Raw genomic sequence first — 7,870 nt, forward strand, 5'->3', positions numbered from 1 at the left:
TTTGTTCCTCATATCTTCGGTTTGTATTGATTACCTGTATACTCATACACGATTTATTCCTCATACATTTATTTGTATCGATTATCTATATACAAACCCATACAAGATCTTTTCCTCATTTTTATCTTTGTTTGTATCGATTCTGCATACACATCACGGTGCTTATTACACCAATCTTGGTTTCGCAGAAGGCGGGGAAGTTTCCATCACATCCCGCATTGCTTTTCTTTTTTCTCTTTTTTTTTTGTATTATCAACTATTTCTAGTTTCAACTCTTCAACCTATTATCAACTTTTCTAGTTTCCATTTGAGAGCGGTATAACTACAACGCTTCTTATCCTTTCCCACATAGTTGTCATTACATACCCATAGGTCACTGAGCGCACTAAGATCTGTACAGTTTCGCTTCACTCCATAGCTATATACTCAGTCTTTCATTCACCGAACAGTGGACTTTCCTAAGCACGGAGATTAGCCCAGATACTTACTGCAAGCTCCTCTGAAACTCTCCGGAATTTCTTTTCTTCCCTAACCAATAACAATCCGTTTTTCAGCACACTCTCTTCCTCGCATTTCCCTAATCCCTTCATCCGTGAATTATAGGTCCAATCAGTGGTAGCAGTATATAGGTCGTCTCCTGTGCACCTGTCACAGTCCCCTTTCTCTCATTTTCTTTGTGTTTTTCAGCACTCCCATACAATCACTACAAAACATAGGCTCAGCTCAATCAAATCCATCAAATATGGAGGACACTGAAACGGAACCTGACCCTGACCCCAATGACACTATGTTCACTCCTGTCAAAAGAAAAAAACGATCCCGAAAAGACACCATATCACTCGAAGACAACGAAGATGAATTCCACACCCCCTCACGACCGTCAATCTCACTTTTTGTTACAATAACCGGAGTTGACAAAATCATAACTCAATCCAGCCCTATCCAAGTAGCAAGGGAAATCAACCGCATAGCAGGACACGTCCTACAAGTACAACGCCACCCCAAATCGTTCGTGATTAAATGCGCCAATTCAAAACAAGTACATTCTTTCTTAGCGACAACCAACTTCTGCAACACTTCAGTCTCCGTGACCAACACCAATACCCCCCTAACAAAGGGAGTAATAAGGCGCGTTCCAGCTGATTTATCAGACGACTCAATTCATCAAGAATTACGGGATCAGGGAGTCACCGACGTACGCCGTATTTACAAAAAGATCAATAATACTCGCTCTGCCACATCTGTTGTCATTGTCACTTTCAATCTCAAATCTCTTCCTTCAGCTGTATCATTAGGGTACGAACGTTTCGAAGTATCGACGTACATTCCCCCTATCACGCGATGCTTCAGATGCCAACGATTTGGGCATGGCATCGACACCTGCCGGTTCAAGCTGCGATGTGTCAGGTGTGGTGAGCCCCACCAACTTGACCAGTGTCCCATCAAAGGTACCCCTCGATGCTTGAGATGTGGAGGTCCCCACAGTGCCGCTTATGCCGGTGGCCCTGAGTACAAACAGGCAAGGAAAATACAGTCAGTTAAAGTACTAAACAAGTTATCTTATGCAGATGCGGTCCAGCAAGTACGGAACTCAACACAACCTGCCCATAACTCTCCGCCCGAAAACCCAACAGCTTCTCAAGTCATCTCAGACCCCGTCACTCTCCCCACGCCGATTAACCAACCCTCTTCTTCCCATACGAACCCATCCCTTACTGTTACATCGTCTGCCACCCCTCATCCTCAACATCCTCCCGCTACAGCCAAACACTCATCTCAAGTCCTCCCAACCCCAAATCTTTCCCCCACAAGACCCTCGACTTCAGACGCTTCTACACAGGTAGACAAGGTCAACCAGTCTTCGCAATGCTCTCCTGGTTCTCCACTTACAGTCGAAAACCTGGTCACCTTCCTTGTTTTTGTTATCAATAACCTAGAGACTGCCAACTCGAAGAGCAACAGAATAAAGCTAACAGTACAGGCCGCCAACACCTGCTTCGGCACAATAATACCTCCTGAAAAAATCCATGAGCTGTTAACATCCATTTCTCAATATTATTGTACAACTGCTCTGTTTCATACTGTTTTCCCTTCCCCTGTTCACTATGCAGTTCACCCTCTGGCAGTGGAACGCCCGTGGAATATCGTCCAACGGACACGTATTAGTTTACCACATTAACACCTCAACCGATCCCCCACACATCATTTTGATTCAAGAGACTTGGGGTCATATACACACTGATTTTTCTATTCCTCGTTATGTATCCATCTGGCGTCACCGTCCCAACTCCCGTCGAGGAGGATGCGCCATTTTCTTACGCTCCGGTATCGCACACGACATAATTAACTGCGCCCCCTCGCTCGAGGCGCAACAAGTTAATGTTTTGTCTGTTGTTAATTTTTACAATCCATTAAAAAAAACTTACATCAGATAACCTCAAAGCATTAACCTCCAATTGCCTCCCAAATTTTATATTAGCAGGTGATTTTAACGCTCACCATCCTATGTGGGGCGGAACCACGGAAGATCATAACGGGAGACTGATAGCTGATTATCCAACAACATATCTATATTGAATGATTCCTCCCCTACACGAATCGATATTTCACGCGGGACATCGTCTTCGATAGATTTAACTCTCTCAAGTCCCTCTCTAGCCGCACGATGCAACTGGTCTGTCTCTACTACCACTATGGGAAGTGATCACTTCCTGATCAAAATAGCACTTAATGCACCTGTACCCAACATCACCCCCACTGATTTCAGATTACCTAAACCATCCCTATCCTTCCACAGGGCCAACTGGGAGCTGTTTGAAAAGGAATTACACAATACTTACAAGATGAAAAATGTTGACATTGAAAACATTTATGATTTCTACAACTTTTTTATTCTGTGCATCCAGAAAGCAGCGGAAACCGCCATTCCAACTAATAAAATAAAAAAAAAAAACTTTCTCCTAATCCGTGGTGGAATTCAACATGCATCCAGGTTATCAAGGCTAAACACAGAGCTAAAAGAAGATTGGAAAGCTCATATTTATATTCTGATCTCTGTGATTATCTCAAAGCCTCCGCTCTGGCGAGGAAAACGATTAACTGCCAAACGTGCTCATTTTGAACAGTTCTGTAATACATTAAACCGTTTTACTCCTCTCTCTACAATATGGCGTAAGATTAAAATACTTTCTAATAACCGCCAGCATGGCACGACTTTCCCTCCTCTCCATATCAATGGTTCTCTTTTTTTCTGACCCTCTAACTATAGCCAACGCTTTAGCAGCCTCATTCTGTGAACACGTGAACTACCCACTACGGCTACACCGAATATCATTCATGATAACAACACCCCATTAAATTCCCCCTTTACACTCAGGGAACTGAAAAGAGCCATCCGCATAGCCAAAAATTCCTCACCTGGAGCTGACGGGATCAACAAAGCTCTCATATCCCACCTGACTGATAGCATGATTCATTCGCTGTTACGATTAATAAATCACATATGGGACACTTCCACCCTACCACCCCAATGGAAACACTCTATCGTTATACCCATTCTGAAACCCGGCAAGGATAAGCACGACATACGTTCCTATCGTCCCATCTCTCTGACTCCATTCCTGTGCAAGATCATGGAACGAATGATATCCAGCAGGTTAACCTATGTCATAAACAAACACCATCTGGTATCTCACACTCAATCCGCTTTCTTACCTTATCGCAGAATAACCAACAACCTTCTTCTTCTTGAATCAGATGTCCGTAAATCCTTAATCACTAAACATTACACCGCAGCTATTTTTCTAGATCTCAGCCAAGCATTCGACACCGTCGACCACAACGCTCTCATTGCCAAACTCCAATCCATCGGACTACAAGGTAGATTTCTTGAGTGGATTCGCAACTTTTTAGACTCGCGGACTATACAAGTACGCATTGATTCTTCTCTGTCCGACACTTATCACCAAAATATCGGTCTTCCTCAAGGAAGCGTTATTAGTCCAATTCTCTTTACTCTTTTCATCAATGACATCTCCTACTGCAGCAGATCCAATATATCTCTTTACGCAGATGATATAGCGATTTGGCGCACTTCCACCAACCTACGATACATCAATTTCAAATTACAGGTGGACATCGACAACATCGCCTCTTGGCTGAAACAATGGGGCCTCTCTTTATCAAGCAATAAATCCAAAGTAATGATTTTTTATCCACGATCAGTTGCCGCCAGTAATTTCAATATACATGTATCTGATACTCCTTTAGAAATTGTCCAAAATTACAAATACCTCGGCGTCATTTTTGACTCCTCGTTATCGTGGTCATCTCATGTAAATTATATACTGAATAAATGTAATAGACGCCTTAACCTTATTCGGTCTGTATCCGGCACGTCCTGGGGCGCTGATACTAAAACCTTGTTATTATTATATCGTTCATTAGTTCGCCCCCACCTTGATTATTCATGTGAAATCTACAATTCCATTTCCCCAACACTCGCTAAGAAGCTGGACTCAGTTCAAGGCCACGCCCTACGTATAGCCACTGGTCCTCTCCCCTCCACCCCACTACACTCTCTCCAAGTGGAATGCCATGAAGCTCCCTTAAGGGCTTTTTACACTTGTAAATTTTTGCTTAGCCCCGGACTATCGGTGGGGCTAAGGGGGGGCCTTAGCCCCACCGATAGTACGGGACTATCCTTAGCCCACTTTCTGTTTACACTCGTTTTTGCCAAAGTGGGCTAGCCCCACCGATAGTACGGTACTATCTGGCCCTGCAAAATAGCAGGGGTTAGCACCGCAATTGCGGTGCTAGCACCGCAATTGCGGTGCCAAGCAAGTGAGTGTAAACAGAACGAAAAAATAATCCTGGGCTAAGCGACGGAGACGAAGTGCGACCCTCACTGACCAATCAGAAACGAGGTAATCAAGTGCTGCCGGTGCGTGCGTGTACGTGTACAGTACACAGCGTAATTATGAATATTCATGTGGTTTGGAAAGTCCGGGGCTAAGAAAGACGAGTGTAAAAAGGTCAGTTTTCTCCTTAGCCCCGGACAAGAGATAGTACGGGACTAATTGGCGAGTGTAAAAAGCTGAAAAAATTGGTACGGGACTAACGATAGTCCTGGGTCAGAGAAAGTCCGGGGTTAAGAAACACAAGTGTAAAAAGCCCTTTAGATATACGCCGTGAGAGGGCCGCTTTCAACTACTGTGCTTATCTGTTTTCTCTCTCCACCACTCATCAAGCTCGGGCCGCCATCTCGGACTGCTGGCAGTTTGCCACTGTCAAATGGCCTGAACACAAAAAACCGTTTGCCCTCCGCACTTCATATTTATTTCCCACTTCAGCAAACTCATCCCGCTATCTGACTGCCCTTGTCCGCCATGGTCAATATTATATCCAACAATCGATCTCTCCATTCATGACCACTGCACAAAGACGTCCCACCCTGAAATGCAAAGACAAACTGCTCTCCAGATAATCAACACTACCTATGCTAAACACCTTCATCTCTACACAGACGGCTCTCACGACCCCACCAGCAACAGGGTTGGTATTGGGATTTATATCCCCCGCCACGAAATAAAAATCCACGAAAGAATCTCCCGCATTTCCATATGCCGTGCTGAACTCACTGCAATTTTAGAAGCTCTAACTTGGCTAGAAACTTCTTCTCCACAGAAAGCTGCAATATTTTCAGACTCCCTCAGCGCTCTGTCTTTGTTAGAAAATTATTCCTCAAATAAACACGACCTAACTTGCGATATTTTATTGAAATGAACTTATTATCTAATGGATTTTCCCTTTTCCTAGTCTGGATCCTCTCACATTGTGGTCTAAAAGGTAATGATTGTGCAGACTCTCTCGCGAAGAAAAGTCTAAAAAAAGATTACATAACCATCATGATCCCTCCTACCGTTTCTGGGATTAGACATTTAATCTCGACAAAATGTCTGGACGCCTGGAACGAGACCTGGCCCACAGCCACCCATGGTCGTCATCTATATTTCATTCATAGTAATGTCAAACACCTTTTCTCCATCGATTGTACTTGCCGCCGAGACGAAATTATCATTCACAGACTCAGAATGGGTCGTGGCTCGACTCCCTGCTTTCTTACACTTAATTCACAAACACCCTAATGGCCTTTGTCACACCTGCAACGCCCCGGAAACTGTAGGGCACTACCTGCTATACTGCTCACGTTTCCTAAAACAACGTACAGCATAAATAGCTCAAAGATTACATAAATCTACCCTGCAGCTGTCTGATCTTTTCTCCAACCAGCAGTCCATGGACCACCTGCTTCAATATGTAAAAGACACAAACCAAGAGACCGTACTTCAGAATCTTAAAAAATGGACCTATTGGTTTTTGTGAACAAACTCTTCATATAGTTCAGACGGCAGGCCCTAACCTCGAGGTTAGGAAACCTCGAGGTTTAGCTCTTGCCCCCTAACTACGACGTGTGTCCACGAAACCTCGAGGTTAAGCTTCTGCCCCCCCCCCCGTAACTACGAGTGGGTCCCACTCGATGTTAAAACCACATTGAACCGGAAGTTTCAGCCCACACTGCTAACAAGGCGTCTTTTTATTGATTTCATTTCATTTCATTTCATTTCTTTCATTTCCAACAACATTTTCATACACAAAATAACACAACATCAATACAATGTCGTAACAAAGAAAAATACGTGAAGTTAACAATACTACGCATGAAAAAAGCAAGAGAATGTTGAATTAAAACTAAAGTTGCAGGAAATGGAGGAGGACATGCTAAAAAGCTAAGCTTGTATTTTGCAGTCTCCTCTTGGACAAAAAGACTAAATAACATCAAAAGGCAATTAGCTAGACATTGAAACGGTGCACAACACAAGCAGTCCTTTACAAACAAACAAACAAACAGACGGACAAACAAACACAAGCAACCTCTCTTGTAAAAAGAAAGATAGAGAGAGAAAAACAAGCACAGTGAAGGAAAAAGAGGAAAAGAGGAAATTATTTTGAAAGAAGAAACAGAAAGAGACAAGAGGACAGGAAAAAGGCGAGAAAGGAGAAGAGACGAAGGGTCTATACCAGCACACGCGAGGCACATGGTGCGATGGATCACTGAGCTATGTGTACATAATGTAGGAAAGTAATAGATAAAAGAAAAGAATGAGTATAACGAATAAAAAAGGAAGCTCAAAATTAAGGGTAACTAAAATATAACTCATTCCACTATATAGGAATTTATGAACAACTTCTTCAGTTTAGTCCAACCCTGCCGGACTCGCTTACAGGTACTCTTTTTCTCTGTCATGGTATGTAGAGATAGCACTGCACTGATGACTTTATGCCTTTATGACGATATTCGTCGAAAACATTTCTTTTTAGCGTCGGAGAAGAATATATAATACAGTAGCGAGTTCGACGTGTTTAGTTTCAGAGATCAAGCGCATGGGAAGACAAGATGATGTTGTTGTGTCATGCGTCATAGGTTTTTCACGTGTAATGTATTTGTGGTGTACGTTTGGGAGGTTGACCCGGAAGCAGAGGGAAATTGTGGGGGCTGGAGCTGGAGTTTACGGCGAGGTCACTCTTAACTTCGAGTTGGTTGTTTTTTGTGTCCACACGGTGCTTAATTACGAGTGGGGACCCCCCGCGGCTCGTGGTTAGAGCGCTAACGTTACCATAAGATTTCTCGTGGCTCGAAACATCGAGCAAACCTCGAGGTTTGCTAACTACGAGTGCGTCTTCACGGTCCCTAACTACAAGCTCTAACCTCGAAGTTTCCTAACTTCGAGGTTAAGGGCTCCCGTCTGAACGTAACTAATATTTCACAATTTGATATCTCTTCCCTTTTATCTCTATGCCACTACCTACA

This window comes from Diadema setosum, chromosome 19, assembly GCF_964275005.1.
Source record: "Diadema setosum chromosome 19, eeDiaSeto1, whole genome shotgun sequence".
Taxonomy (NCBI): Eukaryota; Metazoa; Echinodermata; class Echinoidea; order Diadematoida; family Diadematidae; genus Diadema; species Diadema setosum.